This window comes from Pecten maximus, chromosome 9 (genome assembly GCF_902652985.1).
Source record: "Pecten maximus chromosome 9, xPecMax1.1, whole genome shotgun sequence".
NCBI classification, from domain to species: domain Eukaryota; kingdom Metazoa; phylum Mollusca; class Bivalvia; order Pectinida; family Pectinidae; genus Pecten; species Pecten maximus.
The window spans coordinates 14,889,467-14,910,185 of NC_047023.1; the positions used below are offsets into that span (position 1 = coordinate 14,889,467).

The window sequence follows — 20,719 nt, forward strand, 5'->3', positions numbered from 1 at the left end:
TCCCAATCATAAAAATATATGCTGTGTTCTATTCATTGTCATAGCAGAACCCCGAACATAACGCGTCGCACACAAGCTTATTGAATTCAAACTTGCGCCCCACATAATGGCTTTGGACTTTTAAACACCCAGAATTAACCTATTATTTCTTTTATACACCAATTTAATATTCCAGTCTTTTCCTTTTAAGCAACTATTTTACAGAACAAAACAAATCTACAGTTAAATGTTATAGATCCAATAGGATGTCAAATTTACACAGGAATAGTGGGTCCCTCTGTATTGATAATTGCTGTGTTCCACAAGTCTGAAAGTGATTATGCATACGCATGGCGGTATACACATACAAAATGCACTACATTATTTAACATACTGCTAATAGATATGTGTATACCTTGTCAATGTAAACTTTATCTGGGTATCCGTTTGCTATCGAGTTTGGTAAACCAAGCATAACATATCACAATAGAAACCAACAACAAATAGTGTTAAGGGAAGGTGGTGACATATTTGCATTGGGATCAAAACACGACTTCTTTCACGTCAGATCTCCACGACAGGTTGGACAATACAACATGCATTGGTAAAATAAACTATCTTTGAAGAAGTAGTCTTTTCAAAACGGTTTGATTCAAAAGTGATTAATATTGAATTGTACTGGTAGTCAAGTGTTATAGTTGCTGTAGTAAAATAGAAACTTAAAAAGTAATTGAAATACATGTACTACGAAATAGTTGTTAGTGCATATGGTCTGTTGACTATATGCGTAATCCACAATAAACTATATTCCATTTCAAAGTCAATCTATTTTCAATTGGATTTAAAACTAAAATCTTAAATGTCCTGGAGAGTTGATCACTCATATTAAAACAGCTTGTCTTATTAAGACATGGGGAAATGGAAGCAAAGGAAACAAGATGAAGCCTCTCTAACATAGTTATACGGTATCTAGATTATAGTTTACCTTAGTTTATATAAAAGAGGTGTCTGTCAGAAAAAATAATGCACCAACAGAATTATTTGTCTTTGACAGGCTGTTTCCAAACAAGCGATCAGCTGCTTAAATAAGTGGGTGGTCATCAAATGGCATCTTAAATGTGTCATATATACAACAAACAGGTGGTCATTCTAACTAAGATATCTATTGGATGGATGGAAAACTCCAATATATATATGCTCTATAAACAGCTGGTTACACTAAAAGTGATCTGTATTGCTGACAACTCCCATATGTCCATATAATCGGCTACTCCTACACGTGACATATATATATATATATAGAATAAAGTTAAAGTATCCATGTGATGGTAAATAATTATAAAATGAAAAGTCAAACACAGATCTGCTGTCTCCCTCCCCTGAAGAGCGGCACGATATAGCCGCGAAAGTACTAGGGAGACAGCAGATCTGTGTTTGACTTTTTATTCTATTACATATATATACAACTGGACACTCCCGGATCTCTCTACAACTGACAACTCATACATGATCTCCATATAGTTGGTCTCTCAAACACGTGACCTCTCTAACTTGCCACTCTCACACGAGACCTATATACCAGATCTCCATATAGTTGGTCTCTCAAACACGTGACCTCTCTAACTTGCCACTCTCACACGAGACCTATATACGACTGGACACTATCGTGATCTTTCTATATAACTGGCCATTGTCACACGTGATTTCCATAAAATGAGGCGAAATAATATATATGTGACCTCTATAAAACTGGTCACATATGTGGTATCATTACAACTGGTCACTCCTACACATGTTTTCCATACAGCTGACCAATCCGACATGTCATCTCATAATACAACTCCCACATGTGATGCCCATACAACTGGCCACTTCTACACATAATCACCATACAACTGGCCACTTCTACACATAATCACCATACAACTGGCCACTTCTACACATAATCACCATACAACTGGCCACTTCTACACATAATCACCATACAACTGGCCACTTCTACACATAATCACCATACAACTGGCCACTTCTACACATAATCACCATACAACTGGCCACTTCTACACATAATCATCATACAACTGGCCACTTCTACACATAATCACCATACAACTGGCCACTTCTACACATAAACACCATACAACTGGCCACTTCTACACATAATCATCATACAACTGGCCACTTCTACACATAATCACCATACAACTGGCCAATTCTACACATAATCACCATACAACTGGCCACTTCTACACATAATCACCATACAACTGGCCACTTCTACACATAATCACCATACAACTGGCCACTTCTACACATAATCACCATACAACTGGCCACTTCTACACATAATCACCATACAACTGGCCACTTCTACACATAATCACCATACAACTGGCCACTTCTACACATAATCACCATACAACTGGCCACTTCTACACATAATCACCATACAACTGGCCACTTCTACACATAATCACCATACAACTGGCCACTTCTACACATAATCACCATACAACTGGCCACTTCTACACATAATCACCATACAACTGGCCACTTCTACACATAATCACCATACAACTGGCCACTTCTACACATAATCACCATACAACTGGCCACTTCTACACATAATCACCATACAACTGGCCACTTCTACACATAATCACCATACAACTGGCCACTTCTACACATAATCACCATACAACTGGCCACTTCTACACATAATCACCATACAACTGGCCACTTCTACACATAATCACCATACAATTGGCCACTTCTACACATAACACCATACAACTGGCCACTTCTACACATAATCATCATACAACTGGCCACTTCTACACATAATCACCATACAACTGGCTACTTCTACACATAATCACCATACAACTGGCCACTTCTACACATAATCACCATACAACTGGCCACTTCTACACATAATCACCATACAATTGGCCACTTCTACACATAAACACCATACAACTGGCCACTTCTACACATAATCACCATACAACTGGCCACTTCTACACATAATCACCATACAACTGGCCACTTCTACACATAATCACCATACAACTGGCCACTTCTACACATAATCACCATACAACTGGCCACTTCTACACATAATCACCATACAACTGGCTACTTCTTACTGGCTACTTCTACACATGCATAAACACCATACAACTGGCCACTTCTACACATAATCACCATACAACTGGCTACTTCTTACTGGCTACTTCTACACATAATCACCATACAACTGGCCAATTCTACACATAATCACCATACAACTGGCTACTTATACACATAATCACCATACAACTGGCCACTTCTACACATAATCACCATACAACTGGCCACTTCTAATCTACACATAATCACCATACAACTGGCCACTCCAGCACGTTATCTCCATACCACTGCCCACTCCATCACCTGATTTCCATACAACTAGTCCCTTCCATATTTGATATTCCATTCTGCATACAAATGGGCAATCCAACACATGATTTACCATACAAATGGCCACTTTCTCACATGCTACTTCCAACGTGTGATCTCCATACACCTGGCTTCTCCTACATGTGATCTCTATACAACCTGTAGGGCACATTCAAACATGATCTCCATAGAAGTGGTTATTCTCATACATGATCTCCATACAACTTGCCACTCTCACATGCAATCTTCTTACAACTGGCTCCTCACATATGTGATATATAACTGGCTATTCCTACATAACTATGATTTCCATAGCTCACCAATTCTGCATATGATCTCTCTAAAGTTGGTCCATCTTAAATGTGTTCAGTTGTATACAGTTGGCACCCCTTCACTTGATCTCTATACATGTAAAACTGGCCAGGTCTATACATATGATAATAACTTAAAGATGAGGATAATTTTAAAAAGAATATCAAGAAACATACAAAAGTGTTCATACAACATAAATATGATCAAAATGTCCAAGTGAGGTTTTAGATCAACTATTTACTTATAATTAGGTATGCAAACAACACAGATTTTGCTAGGTTCATTCGGAATGCCATACCTAGGGGTTAACATAGAAAACAATGTAAAGTCAAGGAGACAGATGTTCAGTGATTGAAACATACAGGAATCATTTAGCTATTTATAACTTAATTGAAAGCACAAAGATTTTCTTTTAAAAGACTGAAATGTCTTTCTGCAGTTATAAACAATTGGGAAATACAGGGTCAGTTTCCAATTGGAAACAAAACATTGCACAGAAACATTTGAGGAAAAGCAGACAGTGATGAAAAAAAAAGCAGAAGAAAGGATGATCGAGATATAGAAGATCCAAAATGTTGCAATAATATAGCAAATGATTTTGGTCTCTTTGATGTCCCCTGAAGTGAAACAACCATTTAAGCATTCAGCTCTTTTATATCTTATGCAATATGTAGCTCACCCCAAATCATTGGTAATCATTGTTGCTCATCAAGGATTTAGGATTGTCAGGTTTGCATTGAAGCCATCCCCATAGCCTTTTGAAGCATAGAAAAATTGAAAGGACCCCATTTTTTTCTTGAAGCTCCATTCAAATTATTCATAGGGACCCCATTTTATCTGAAAAGGACCCCATTTATGAAATGCCCAGTGCAAACCCTGCTTTGCATATAGAAAATGATCATTATCAACATTTTTTTAGAACTTACTTCACTACTATTGGTTAATTTTGTTAATGTGGCTTTTAATTAGAAATGTATCAAAATGGATTACAAATCAAGATTGAACCTTGTATCACTCTTACTATCACTATGGTAATATTCCATTTTTCGGCCCTTTACACATAGGAATTCTCATAATCAAGTTAACTGTTTTCCTCAGTTTTTTTAATTGCTTGTCAATTCAATTCTAGTATGTGTATAAAATGTTTATTACATAACTATCATGACTATACATTTTAAGTTTTGATTTATAGTACAATTTCTCAAAATGCATTCCATTGGTCCCTATAGTTGTACAATAAAATGGCAAAATTGGTTCACATATTGCTCATGTTTTTCAATACTTAGTGACTTATGTCCTTCCGTTAATCAGCAGATGGCATTTAAATATTACTTACGAATTAGAGCAATTTCTTTTTGAAAACTTTCTCAGGTATCAATATCATCATGGGAACCTATCAACCAACCATCTTGATTTTAGTCCTGTATGTTAATCAGAAGATGTCATGTTTTTTAAGCAAATTTGACCCCTGAAACCTTAGGTTTAGGTTTAGATTTTTGGTGATTCCATTTCACCTTAAATACAGAAAATGAAATAACCAACGGTACAGTTTTTTTCTTTGATATTTGAACTTTATACAGTTCAGTTGTGAGTTGTTTAAACTAATGGTACAGAAGCTTTAAAATACTAAATTGATTCAGGGGGTTATTTCACTATTATCTAGGTATTTCATAAGAAATGTGGACTATTAATGCACAAATGATTCTGTTTTATGATTTCAATTTATTGCAACACATATCTCTTTATCAGTTCATTAGCATTTATATAAATGATGCCAATTTGGTGAATTTAAACACTCCAATGTGCCACTGAAGTATTTGCTTCCAGTTGTTTGTATGATCACATCTGCTAGAATATGGAAGCATACCGTATTTGACCTAATAAGGGCGCCTGCCCTAATAAGGGCACCCCTACCTTTTTTCAAGGAAATAAATCTTTGACTGAGTGTCAAAATGGTGTAAAATGGTGATCAAAAGTAAAAATTCATGTGAAATATTTTGCTACTTTATGTGTTCAATTTTCTTTAGCAAATTAAGTAACTGGAACACGTGTTTTCTTAACATTTTGTGTATTCCTACAGGCTTCAGATGACATGTCAGTGCAAAGAGCACCCAAAACTAAACACACATACACATAATAACTTACCATCTTTATTTGAAGATAAAGTAAAGACTTCTTCTTTTGTCATTCGGCCTCCGTCAAAAAATGACGATTACGGCTAATAAAGTCAGTATAGTGTCATTGATGTCAAATCAATGACTTCAATGACTTCATTCTTGTTGATAAATAAGATTTGTTCAGAACAGAAAGCTAGTAAAAGACATTGTAAATCAATAATTAGGTCAAAGAAAACGATGTCTGATATGATCTGGAAAATCACCTGTTTCAATTAATAGAACACAAAAGAGTTCCATTTGAACATAAATGGTGGAACACACGTTCTCTGGTCTAAAGATCAGCTGGCATGGTTTACAAGTTTACAGGAGTATTCAAGTGATGTTTAAGCTTAATATATGATAATGAATAGATATCTTCACCTGGAATATTTTTATGACTGAATATTTTACCGTTTCCACAACCTTGGGTATTCTGCTATAAGGTATAGTCTGTTTCATAAAACTTCAGAATAACTAATCTTAATAAGGGCGCCCCCCACTGTCAAATACCCGCGCCCTGCGCCCTTATTAGGTCAAATACGGTATATGAAACACAATCATTATCTACATTGTAGGTTATATTGTTCATGTGTAACAGAGCGCATGATTAATTAAATTCATAAATCACTGCCTCCGCTAGGGATCGATTCGGAGACCTTTGGCTTACTAGTCTTACGCTCAACCAATCGAGCTAAAGAGAAGATCTCTCTAGCCGAGCAGTATATTGTGGCTAGTATTTTACAGGGTTACATACTCCGGACCCTATCCAGGAAAGAACTCGGTCCTCGAGTTTCCAGGGGTAACAGTGATGCTTTTGCAAGCAGGGATGAGTATCATTCCCGAGTTCCTACATGGACGCCAATGTAACAGAGTGCATGATTAATTAAATTTATAAATCACTGCCTTCGCTAGGGATCGAGCCCGGGACCTCTGGCTTACTAGTATTACACTCAACCATTCGAGCTAAAGAGAAGATCTCTCTAGCCGAGCAGTATATTGCGGGGCTAGTATTTACCAGGGTTGCAAATGCAAAGTTACTAACCACAATGAGTTTCTGTTCAGTAAATCAAATGTCAAATGCTTTGATAAATTGCACTAATGACAGTTCTAAGACATGAAGATGTCATGCCAGTTGTAATTGAAAACAATAAAAGGAGATACAATGACAACTTCATGCTAACTTCTTCAAATTCAAAAGCGATTTCAGGAATAGCACTTTGGGATCTGTCAAGAACCACATCATATCGCCTAAACAGTAAAGCAGGAATCTAACCATTGGCATTGTTTACAAATTCATATTTCCCGCTATGGGTTAGTTTTCAGCAAACTGCTACCTGCAAACGTTTTCTATCTAATTAAACTAATTTCAGAGACAAATTTACCCAAACATACATTTCAAAGTTGTTCCGAGCTCTTCGTAACGTTTCCTGTGACATGGATTCATTTTTTCATCGTACCTTTTCCTCTGCTTCTCTAGCTGAATGTGTCGACTGCTTTTTATTCCAAACATGCGCAGTAGAAAATGAAACTAGGATCACTAAGATGCTTGGAAATGGTAGAAGAGGATATGCTAATTAAGCGCCTCGATAACACTGATACGTACACACATGGCTGATGTAGAGGTGAGAGGTGTTACCTTTATTTAAGTTATTACCCGTGTAAACAGTTGTCAGGGTATGCTTGGTATTCAGAAAGCATCATAGTTAGTTAATCAAAACAAGGGTTACATCCGATAACACAAGCATTCCTTTCAAATAGTCGAAAAATCGCGGTAATATAAGGTGACACCATTGCACCACAGCCAGTGCTGTCAACTGATGTTGCTTCAATGTTGAAACGAATGGCTATAGCATACAGGCATATTCTTTCTTACCTACACACAAACGTAGATTTGCTAAACACAATGATGTAGCACTACTTGGAATTTGATAGTTATATGAATAAAGTATGTATTAAGCCTAGGGAGAAAACAATGACTCAATATGTGAAAATTTTAAAGACAATATGTACAGTGTAGCTGTTTGTGTGGCTAAAGAAGATTCCATGTTTTATCTATAGTCATCCCTAGAGCCAGAAGGATCGTGTTATGTAGGGGAAATACAGAAAACATATGATATTAAACTACCATATATCATGTGAATGGATTTTGACCATATTGTATCTGTAAGTGTCAATGGGTTTAGGGGATTCAGTTTTATGAATGACAGAATATTACATGACCTAGATGAGGATACATATACTGGAACACGCTTCCAAAGAGGAGACTACATAATATATGGAGTCCCTGGGTTTAACCCAATTAGGGTTGTGGCACTTATATATGTATATACCTATATATAAATAACTCACTTTGTTCATGGCAGTTCATTTATGTTTTAATTTAGCTTGAAGCAGAGCCTTATACGGAAAATAGGGTAAAATCTAAAAACACTAGGGTCGGACTGTATAACCATAACAGGTGACAAATTAGTGGGTTACTTATTTGAAAACATACAGATCTACAAAAACAGCCAAACCCAGTATAAATTTTTAAATGTTAAAGGAATGAAATTCATTTATTTTTATTCACAGGTATCTGTACTGTTCTTTGCCAAAAGTCGTGAGTTAGCTGGTAAAAAGACAGCTCAAATCATCGTCGAAAGTCCAACCAATCTTCAACAATTGATCAGTACTATTGTGAGCCAATTTCCCAGGTAAAATGCAAGCTATCTATCACCAGTAAAACATTTTTTTTTCCTTTTGCAAGAGATTGCAGATCATAGTAAAAATTCTAAACATTTAAAACATACATTGTATAATAATAACATCCCATTCATCATTCAAACGTCAACTCTTCATCTGTGGTCTATCACCATCAATCTGTAAAAAAAAAATGCTAATTTTTATAGCTATTTCGTGAGAAGTATTTGAAGAATATTTCTCAAACTTCAGATGTGGGTTCTGCTTGGTTCTTTGTTGTGCCCATTTAATTTTGGGTGATCCAGAAATCAAAATGGCTAACAGACAGCCATCTTGGTCTTTGACATTGAATTTGACAGTTAAAGTTTGTTATCTATATTTTTAAAGACAAACTGGAAGAATAGTTCTCAAACTTGATATGTAATTTCCCCTCAGTCCCTAGTTGTTCCCATTCACTTTTGAGTTGGATCTGGAACAGGTGGCCATCTTGGATTTTGACAGTTGAAACTTGTTATCAATATTTCTAGGTAAGTTCTTAGATCTTTATTAGACTTCATATGTAGGTTCCCCTTGTTATCAAATAATTTATGGAAAGAAGGGAAAAGTATAGAAAAGATTCATCTTTCATAGAACCAATACAAATCATTCATTGGTAGGTGCCAAACTCCCTCTGGGATCTCTTGTTTTGTTTAGTCTAAAGTGGCTGAAAGTTTTCCAGTTATTGGTTTTTCACTTAATTTGATCTGGACATCCTTTGACAACAGAAAACAGCATTGTATAAACAAAGGTGTTCACTTCAAAGGGCACAGCATTCCCAATATTGTATGACATGAAATGTGTGTGTCACAGTGTGTACATAATTTTGTGGTTGGAAGGTTTTAAATTATTTTGTTGCTGCAAAACTTTTGTGGTTAACCCATGCACCAATAATGAAATAACAACACATACAAAATATTTGTTGTATTTGTCTTCATGGTTCCATAGCCGCCACAAAAACAACAAATATTTATACACAACAAAAGTTTCATGTTAAACAGTAGTGAATAAACCTATATGCTAAAAATCCTATTCTTTCATGAAACTTCTCCATAATTTGGTTTATGCCATCCTTAGATTAATTAAGGTCCTGAATACAAAATGGTTTTACCCTGTTTGAGGGCAGTGATAGGGCCAGTCCTATTCCATCAGTATGGATCATCACTTATTTTGGCATTGTAAATCCTTAATCAAAGGGAATGCAAAACATATATATTGTATTTTACAAAAGTCAAACACCTTCATGGACCAGATAATGGAGAGATTTTTGTATTGTTCCTATTTTTTTCTAGAGCATCCTGGAATTGCAACTCGGGTTGTACAACTTTTATTTCCAAATTACACAAGGGAACTTTAGTAAACTGGCATAAGTGTTGTGTAGTGTCATTCAAACTTTCACTTACGTACTCTATAGTTTAATTTTGTGAAGCTAATATTCTGCAGTTCTCTCAGTCCTACCTAATTCACAGGAATCCATTTTGCACGACAATTCCTTTTAAACATTTTGCAGTCAACTATTCTATATATTTGTTTATAATATTTTAATTATATATACATGTTTATTGAAAACAAAATCAACAAACAACAATCTTCTGGTTAAGTATTACTGTCAGTCCGTCCATACTCACTCAACATCCTTGTGGGGCACTGCCTTCACCGATTCATTGCATCAAAATATCTTCTTCACCTACAGGAGACAAATTTTAAAGTATTTTTCTTGTTTACCCATTAATCAACATTAAATCTCACTGCATATGTGCTTTTTTAGCGACAGAATGAACGGAAATAAAAAAAACAGATTTTGAAATTCTGATTGACTTGCGCCGTGCACCCCACATGTTTACAGACAAAACACTGCACCCCACTAGTCGACCTTGGCCGATCGGCCGTCGGTCGGTCCGTCTGGCACACTTCCTTTCTGTGCAAAAACAGCAACAAATATGATCGGATTTTCTTGAAACTTGGTAACAGCATTAAATGTCGAAATGGCTCAGCCAAGTTCGATCACCACTTTTGGTGAACATTACTTGGCTGCGTAATTGCCCCTTGATTAACAAAAAATGTATTTTTTGGATGTTTCCCAGCAATAACGACAACAAATATTATCAGATTTTCTTGAAACTTAGTAACAACAGTAAATGCCTAAATTGCTCACCTGATTTTATCACCACTTTTATCGGATGATATTTGACAGAATTATGACCCCTTGGTTAAAGCAAAATGTCATTTTTTGTGAAAAGCTGCTTTTTCCACTCAATAACTGATGGAAATATTTTCCAGCTAGGTAGTTCTCTTCAAAGTTTATACAAGGACTCCACCAAGTTCAATAGCTTTGGCAACGTCAGATCTAATTGTATCAACTGCATGAAAATTACATGTTCCAACCTAACCTCAAGAGAGTTCACCTACAATATGATTACCCCCTCACAAAAGGGGATATACATTTTACAAGCTTGTTTGGTTTGAGATAGGTGACATGATCTTATTGATCTGAAATGAAGATATTGATATGAATCTGTCCGTTTGTAAAATATGTCGGTATTTAATATTTTCACCTGTTTTTAGGTCACCTGAGACGAAGTCTCAAGTGACCTATTCTAATCGCCTTTTGGGTCACCTGAGACGAAGTCTCAAGTGACCTATTCTAATCGCCTTTTGTCCGTCGTCGTCCGTCGTGCGTCCGTAAACTTTTTACATTTTCAACTTCTTCTCCAAAACCACTTAACAAAATTCAATGAAATTTGGCAGAAAGTTTCTATGGCTGAAGGTCAACCAAAATTGTGAATTATATGGTCCCCACCCCCCAGGGGCCTGAGGGGTGGGGCCAAAAAGGGTCAAATTGACTAAAACTTCAAAAATCTTCTTCTCTACTCTCAGATATGGTAGAATCAAATACTCTTCATAGATGGAAGGCTCTTCAGGTGCTTTACCAAAATTGTGAATTTCATGACCCTGGGGTCTCACATTTGCCCCTGGGTAGGGGGTAAACTTTACTATAGTTTATATAGGGAAATCACATTTTTGACTATTATTTGTTGGATTTGTATTTCAATTCATTCTAACTTGGTTCAAATTATCAGCATGGGATGACAGTTTGATGATATGTACATGTTGGCCCTGGTTGACCCCCAGGGGCTGGTGGGCGGGGCCAAAAAGGGTCAAATTGACTGAAATTTCAAAAATCTTCTTCTCTACTCTCAGATATGTTAGAATCAAATACTCTTCATAGATGGAAGGCTCTTCAGGTGCTTTACCAAAATTGTGAATTTCATGACCCTGGGGTCTCACATTTGCCCCTGGGTAGGGGGTCAACTTTACTATAGTTTATATAGGGAAATCACATTTTTGACTATTATTTGTTGGATTTGTATTGGAATTCATTCTAACTTGTATCAAATTATCAGCATATGATGACAGTTTGATGGTATGTACATGTTGGCCCTAGTTGACCCCCAGGGGCTGGTGGGCGGGGCCAAAAAGGGTCAAATTGACTAAAATTTCAAAAATCTTCTTCCCTACTCTCAGATATGGTAGAATCAAATACTCTTCATAGATGGAAGGGTCTTAAGGTGCTTTACCAAAATTGTGAATTTCATGACCCTGGGGTCTCACGTTTGCCCCTGGGGAGGGGGTCAACTTTACTATAGTTTATATAGGGAAATCACATTTTTGACTATTATTTGTTGGATTTGTATTGGAATTCATTCTAACTTGGTTCAAATTATCAGCATATGATGACAGTTTGATGGTATGTACATGTTGGCCCTAGTTGACCCCCAGGGGCTGGTGGGCGGGGCCAAAAAGGGTCAAATTGACTAAAATTTCAAAAATCTTCTTCCCTACTCTCAGATATGGTAGAATCAAATACTCTTCATAGATGGAAGGGTCTTAAGGTGCTTTACCAAAATTGTGAATTTCATGACCCTGCGAAAACGCATGCGCACAACAAACTAAAACACATGGAAACAAAAATGGCTTCCAATGTGAATCGACTGCGGTTGGAAACGATAACAGCTTCCGCAATGAAGAGAATAATGGGAAAATGGATCAAACATAATCCTAGAATTGAACTGGGGAAGCAGTACAATACAGTTCAAACATGAAAACAGCAGTAATACGGACGCTGCTCGTATTCTGCTTGATTGCTGGATAGTAGGTCATGACAATCTCGGTAATACACAAACTCGGTAATAGTTACATAAACTCAGTAATATTTATACAGTCTGTACCAGAACATCGCTACTGTCACTATACTATATGTACAGTGTTTACACTTATTTACACATAAATATGTGTGCCGGAATATATACAGAACGTGTTATTTAACATTTAAACCACTGTATAATATCGTTATCCCAGATGGAATATTTCGCCTTGTAAACTATCGAGTGTTTGTGTTAATTGCCGCGATTTCAAAACAGTCACGTGATGATCTAAAAATAATTTCCGCGCTAAATTTAGAGGGGGATTCCCAACTAAATCAAGTGGTCAAGCTGGACATAGGGATCGACTGTAAACATTTGGACAGCACAGAAACATACCTGGAAAGGAACAAAACACGTATATTCAATGAAAATTACAACGTTTTTACCGTGATGTCCCTTTAAAGCAAAATGTCATTTTTTGTGAAAAGCTGCTTTTTCCACTCAATAACTGATGGAAATATTTTCCAGCTAGGTAGTTCTCTTCAAAGTTTATACAAGGACTCCACCAAGTTCAATAGCTTTGGCAACGTCAGATCTAATTGTATCAACTGCATGAAAATTACATGTTCCAACCTAACCTCAAGAGAGTTCACCTACAATATGATTACCCCCTCACAAAAGGGGGGAAAGCAGGGGATATACATTTTACAAGCTTGTTTGGTTTGAGATAGGTGACATGATCTTATTGATCTGAAATGAAGATACTGATATGAATCTGTCGGTTTGTAAAATATGTCGGTATTTAATATTTTCACCTGTTTTTTCACCAGTATGTCCAGAAACGGTATTTGATTGTTTATAATTCGATTGTAAATTTGATGTCGCTATATCCAATGCATTAAGAAAGTCTTTCAATTCTGATAATTTTTCTTCATCGTGTTCCCATATTATAAAGCATTCGTCCCGATCGCGTTTCCACATTTTCATTATATGTTTTGTCAAGTCTTATCCACACTTATCTATTATCATATTGTAGAGCACCTCTTATATATATTATATATAAATATTCACTGGGTATTTATTTTCGCGTTATTTTTAATGACTGCATGTGAGATGTTTCTTTCAGCTTGTCCTAAAGGTGTTGTTTGACCAAGAGTGACCACAATCGGGGTAGACTGCACTTGGTCAAGCTTTTTAGCTCACCTGCCCCAAGGGCAAGTGAGCTTATGCCGTGGCGCGGCGTCCGTCGTCCGGCCGTCTGTCCGGCGTCAAATTTTCCATTCAAGCAACTTCTTCTCAATAACCAAAAGGCCCAGAGACCTAATATTGGGCCTGTAGCATGCTGGGGTGAAGGGCTACCAAGTTTGTTCAAATGAATAAAGTTGACCTTTATTCAAGGTCACATGGGTCAAAAAGGCTTAAATCTTTAAACGACTTCTTCTCAATAACCAAGAGTCCCAGGGAGTTGATATTGGGTCTGTAGCATACTGGGGTGAAGAGCTATCAAATTTGTTCAAAAGAATGACCTTGACTTTCATTCTAGGTCACAGGGGTCAAATATGCTTAAAGAAATTAAACGACTTCTCCTCAATAACCAAGAGTCCCAGGGAATTGATATTGGGTCTGTAGCATGCTGGGGTGAAGGGCTAGTAAGTTTGTTCAAATGATTGACCTTGACCTTCATTCAAGGTCACAGGAGTCAAAAAGGCTAAAATATTTAAACGACTTCTTCTCAATAACCAAGAGTCCCAGGGAATTGATATTGGGTCTGTAGCATGCTGGGGTGAAGGGCTCCCAAGTTTGTTCAAATGAATGACCTTGACTTTCATTCAAGGTCACAGGAGTCAAAAAGGCTAAAATCTTTAAATGACTTCTTCTCAATAACCAAGAGTCCCAGGGAGTTGATATTGGGTCTGTAGCATGCTGGGGAGAAGCGCTACCAAGTTTGTTGAAATGAATGACCTTGACCTTCATTCAAGGTCACAGGAGTCAAAAAGGCTAAAATCTTTAAACGACTTCTTCTCAATAACCAAGAGTCCCAGAGACCTCATATTTGGCCTGTAGCATGCTGGGGTGAAGGGCTACCAAGTTTGTTCAAATGAATGACCTTGACCTTCATTCAAGGTCACAGGAGTCAAAAAGGCTAAAATCGTTAAACGACTTCTTCTCAATAACCAAGAGTCCCAGGGAGTTGATATTGGGTCTGTAGCATGCTGGGGTGAAGGGCTACCAAGTTTGTTCAAACAAATGCCCTTGACCTTCATTCAAGGTCACAGGAGTCAAAAAGGCTAAAATCTTTAAATGACTTTTTCTCAATAACCAAGAGTCCCAGGGAGTTGATTTGGGTCTGTAGAATGCTAGGGTGAAGGGCTACCAAGTTTGTTCAAGTGAATGACCTTGACCTTCATTGAAGGTCACAGGAGTCAAAAAGGCTAAAATCTTTAAATGACTTCTTCTCAATAACCAAGAGTCCCAGGGAGTTGATATTAGGTCTGTAGCATGCTGGGGTGAAGGGCTATCAAGCTTGTTCAAATGAATGACCCTGACTTACATTCAAGGTCACAGGAGTCAAAAAGGCTAAAATCTTTAAACGACTTCCTCTCAATAACCAAGCGTCCAAGGGAGTTGATATTAGGTCTGTAGCATGCTGGGGTGAAGGGCTACCAAGTCTGTTCAAATGAATGACTCTGACTCACATTCAAGGTCACGTCGATCAAGTATGCTTAAATCTTTAAATGACTTTTAGCGAATAGCTTAAGTGCAGAGAGACATTATATTGGTCCTGTAGCATGCTTTCAGATAACTGCAGGATCCATATATGAAAAGATCACTGCATTGCAGGTGAGCGATTCGGGCCCATTGGGCCCTTGTTTACAGACATGCTTATGTATTGTACTAGTGTCACCATGTGATGGTAGAACCCACTTACCATTGTCAGCATCGCATATCTTGTTATATATTGCATTCTATAATCGGTCATATTTCACAACAATATCACCCATTGTAAAGAGTATATGTAGTAGGTATTGCCTGCATGGTTACATGGATTTTGACAATAATTAATTTGGGTTCAAAAGAACTTACCCAAAGGTGAAACAGTGTGGTCCAATTAAACTGAATTATAGTAGTATCTCAAATAACTCTAAGGAAAAGGTAAAAATTATGTGAAATTGTGCACTTGCCAATTAGCAAGTAGTAACCAATGTTTACTTGCCCACAGACCAAATCTACTGGCCCTGGTTTTTTTCTCACCCTGGACTGACGCATCTCTTAGGCAAGTGATCTTAACTTTGTATATATAAATGGTATATATCGGGTATGTAAACCTTCACTCTCTGAAACAGATGGCCACAATATGGAAAATATGGGAAATCTTCATAAGCACTAAGACAGTCATTCCGTACATATGAATAACATTGTTTTTACCTAATGTGGTGTATAGAGACCTAAACAGTGCGATATGCAATACATTTTTTTTAGTGCCCTCTCCATTCTCTTCTCTTCAATCACCAAAGATTAAAATTGTTCCCACTATCTCTGGTTTGCTAGCCTAACACTCTACCAATCTAAGGAGAATTACTACTTATCTGAGTCATTAGTTGGATTTCAATGTTTTATAAGAATGTGTGAGTTAAAAAAATCCAAATATATTAATGATTGACATGTACTATAAACCATGAAGTAGGAAACTGATAGAGGTCAAAAATCACTCAACTAATAATTACAGGCTTGACAATTCTACTACGATTGCCCAATGGAAAGACAGATGACTTATGACATTTTCTATTATCAACTTGAAGAAAATTTATATTTATTTGAATTGTGCAAGAATATAGTCACTGATCTGAAACAGACCCCTGGCTTGGATGAAATATGATTCCATTTGTCAAAACAAAAACTACTGTTACACACTTAACCGGTTGTTCTACTGGCTTTTGTGGAGACTTTGATATAAATATATATTATTGTTCTTGTTCTCATTGTTCAACATAATTCAATATCTGTGTTGAATTTTCTTTGATGATATATAGACATGATCTAAATCATATTAACATCTATATCTCATTAGTATATTCTCAGTGATCACAATGATTCTTCACCTTCATTCCATGTCCGGTAAATGGGCCAATTAATTCACTATGGAACTATTGATTTTCTACCCAATTTATCCAGATCTGTTTCAAGTTTGTAAAATAAATATATGTAAGGATCTTCAGGCTTATAATTAAACAACCTAAGAAGTTTTATATTATTTTGTGGTTTATAATGAAGCTCAGTAAAGGGAAAATATTCTAAAAGCAAGATTTAAAAAAAAAAAAAAAGAAAATTTTGAGATTTTAGTCTTGTTTCCATGAAATGATCCTTTTCGAAAAATTAATCAATATATAGAGGATATTGAATGGTTTCAACTTGAATATAACATTTATTTCACGAGTATGACAGAATATTTCAATATTTTTCACTCGTGCTTCGCACTTGTGAAAATATTGATATTCTGTTATACTCATGAAATGTATGTTATATTCAACGGGAAACAATTCAATATCCTCAATTTATTTCACTGGCAAAATTGGAACAAATATTTATGTTTATCCCTGAAAAAGGTGTTTTAATGTAGCTCTGACTGTACTTTATCATTCCACGATAATTCAGCAAAGTAAGGGCACTTAAAAAACATTTATTCGCTAATTGTATGTAAAAATTAATATTGTTGTTCTTTTAATGATATTCAGTGGGAGTTCAGTGACGAGTTAAGAAGATACATATATATGACGAGATCTTGGCGTTGGGTCTGTTCTGATATGTAAAGGTCCAGTGGGCAGATTCACACTGATCCCTTCACACAACAAAGGAAATCAGTCAGGTGGATTTAAGGCTTTAAATATCATTTAATCAGGGTTTGTTTTGTTGGGAACATCTCGGTACATGGAGCTATGGGGTCACAGTAGACCTTTACATTACGGCCTCAAAAATGTGTGGGACTAGAACAGGCAAAGTTGATGTTGCGTTTCAAAATTTTGAATTTGACTTAAAACAATCAGGACACTTATCGTTCACCTGTTTATAATACAGGATTCCAGATATTTGAAAATGATTTTCTTCCATTAAATTTAGCAGGTTGAAATGGGGAAGTTTGTATGACATGTCTGAAATAAATGATTTCTTTGAAAGCATATAGCAGATTGTTGTCTGTCCCACAAATATGGACAAACTTAGATATCTAAAATTACCAATCAGTGGGATGTGTTTTTTTATGATATGTCATGATGAGCCAATCTTAAGATAATAACTACACCTCCTTTTACAGTCAGTCATACCTGGATTACCTGGTAATTGAATGGAGTCTACTGAACAAACTTCTGGAAGATAAAATTTAAAGGACAGAAAACAGACATATATCTTCCATCCTCCTAAATGTTCTGCATGTCTGTTTTAATCATTGTCATGCGTGTAGGCAATGTAGGATATTAATCATTTTTTCATTAATTTAAATTTTCAAACAGTTGTCCAACAGTGCATGCATCTCTAAGGGTCAACACAAAGTAGGAAGGAGGCGATACACTATCAGAGATAAACAGACCAAAACCATCATTAACATCAGACCTTTAATCTTTGATTTTCTTCCATTTAATTTGTTTTCCAATTTCATACATCAGCACCTACTTTAATGTATATTAAGCTCCCAGATAGAGATCTGTACATGTACACACACACCTGAACTTGTTGTTTAATAAAAAAGATTTAACATTTTCTTAGTTAGTAAATGCCTGTGATAAATAATGTTTCCATAAAGTTTGATTTAGAAACCTATCTAAAGACTGATTCCATTGTACATTACTGCTACTTTGTTAAGCCTATATACTTCTATTTGAAAAATCTGTTAAGTAATTGTACTAAGAAACTTTGAAATTTCAAAAATGAAAAAAAAGGTTATAGTTCTCTGCACCTGAATGCATGGATTAAAAATTATTCAAAGAAATTACCATATGAAGTAAAAAATGTGGATAAATCCCTTAATTGCAAGTTTATACCATGGGGATCTGACCAATTAACTGTCTTCGTACTGTTCACTTGTTCTATCATGTGAAAATGATCAAAAGTATCATTTAATATTGATTATAACCATAATGATTGTATTTTATATTTAGATTGTCATGGCTATTTTTGAGAGACAGTATATAAAACAATCAGATAACTTTACCTGTATGAGCTATTGTTTTTATTAACTACAAAGCCTACGTCATTATCTTGGATCACTAAGCAATTAGCAGGGGTCCTAATCAAAATTGGCAGACAAATGGAAACATCTATAATTTTGTGATCAAGTAAGCTATCTTTCTGAAGGTTTATTGGAAGGTGCTCAAATCATTTAACAAAACAATTTTTTATAAACTCTACAATATTGAAGAAGCTAGGTTATAGTAATACAATGACTGCAGTCTCGACTTAAGAGATAAAAAAAATTGTAAATTCAGTAGAGTGTGACAATTTCATGTCAGCCTAAGAATTAACTGAGTATTTTTGTAACAACTTGGTATAAAGTGTACCAGTGTATTTGCCAGTACATCTTATTAGTTATGTGTTAATTTTCTTAAAGGCATATATGTCTACATTAAAATTAAGGGGAGATAATCATCACTTATGGCAGACGGGAATTCTTGTGTTTGTTGTGAATAGGGGAGTGATGTTCATTCTACACTGAAAATATACACATTAAGGCAAATCATGCAAATATTTCATATGTCAAGATGTTTGTATGGAAGATTGTCACTAGAACAATAACGTAAATTGAAAAACTCTAACATTGACATTGTATTAACTCACCTGTCAAAGAGCTTTAGACAGCTTATGCTGTGGTGTGATCACCATCGTTCATCCATTATAACGACTTCTTGTCAGTCACCAAGAGGCCAAAAGCCATCATATATTGATTTGATATCTTTTTGGATGAATTCAAGGTAAACAGAATTTGCAGAAAAAAATATGACCTTGACTCATATTGTAGGTCACAGGGGTCAAAATTTAATTTGTTAAAACATTCAAATATATTCTACTGATTGACCAAAAGGGAAAAAATCATGTTATTTTTGTGGAACATTCCTGCATGGAATAATGCCAGAGAAAATTTGCGAAAAGATATGACTTTGATTTATTTTCAAGGTTACAGGGGTCGTTAAACACTCCAACAACTTAATTCTTACTGGGATATAAAGCTTTTATAGTAACTTTGCATGGCAATTAGATGCAAAAAGGATATTCGCTGATCAGTAGTTGGCATGAGCAATTTGACCTGGCCTGATGCTTACATATTTCAGCTTTCAGATAATCATTGAAAGTGGTTTTGTAATCCATTGTTTATCAATCATTGTGTTAAAGCTCATTCTGAATGGTGCAATGTCGATATGTTGTTACTACATTTTGTATTTTTAAACTCGCATTGCATGTGTTGTACTGTAAATAAAGAAACTCCCTGTTCGATGATTTCCCCTGTAAAAAAGAATCTTAATGAAGTAGCAGGATGCACCCTGCTGTTTATGACACGTAATTGTGTTTCACCTTGAGAATGTTTAATACACCAGATGTAATAAATTCTCTATTTATGGCGACATGAACAGCGTTCGTCTGTGATGTCTAAATGTTACTGTTAAATGCTCAGCACCTGATGATTACTAAATTACTCTGTGTTCCATGATGACAATGTCGAGACATATTTAGAAATTAATTCACTTCGTATATGCATGGGCAGAATTTTTTCAGAAATTAGCGTTTGATTTTAATTTCATTTGGTTCTGAAAAATTTCCTGTCAGGGGATGGACAAATGTGACTGAAAGTGATATATATCACAGTTTACAATCCAGCATGAATTTAGCATGTACGTGCCAGAATTGTATTTATGATAGTCTGTTTTAGGTGCAGATTTATCAGTGAGATACTGCAGCGGTCCCCAGTTATTGCCAATATGAGAACAT

The 20,719-nt window shown here is 35.9% G+C and overlaps 1 protein-coding gene across 1 annotated transcript in view; it reads left to right on the plus strand.

Annotated features, from left to right (window-relative positions):
• The first annotated feature begins 7,419 nt into the window (after window positions 1-7,419).
• LOC117334509 (molybdopterin synthase catalytic subunit-like) overlaps window positions 7,420-20,719 on the plus strand; it is a 39,954-nt gene continuing 26,654 nt past the window's right edge. Inside the window, exons 1-2 of the mRNA XM_033894179.1 lie at window positions 7,420-7,510; window positions 8,460-8,581. The gene's annotated coding sequence lies outside the window, so the exon portion shown is untranslated. The remainder of the gene's footprint in view (window positions 7,511-8,459; window positions 8,582-20,719) is intronic.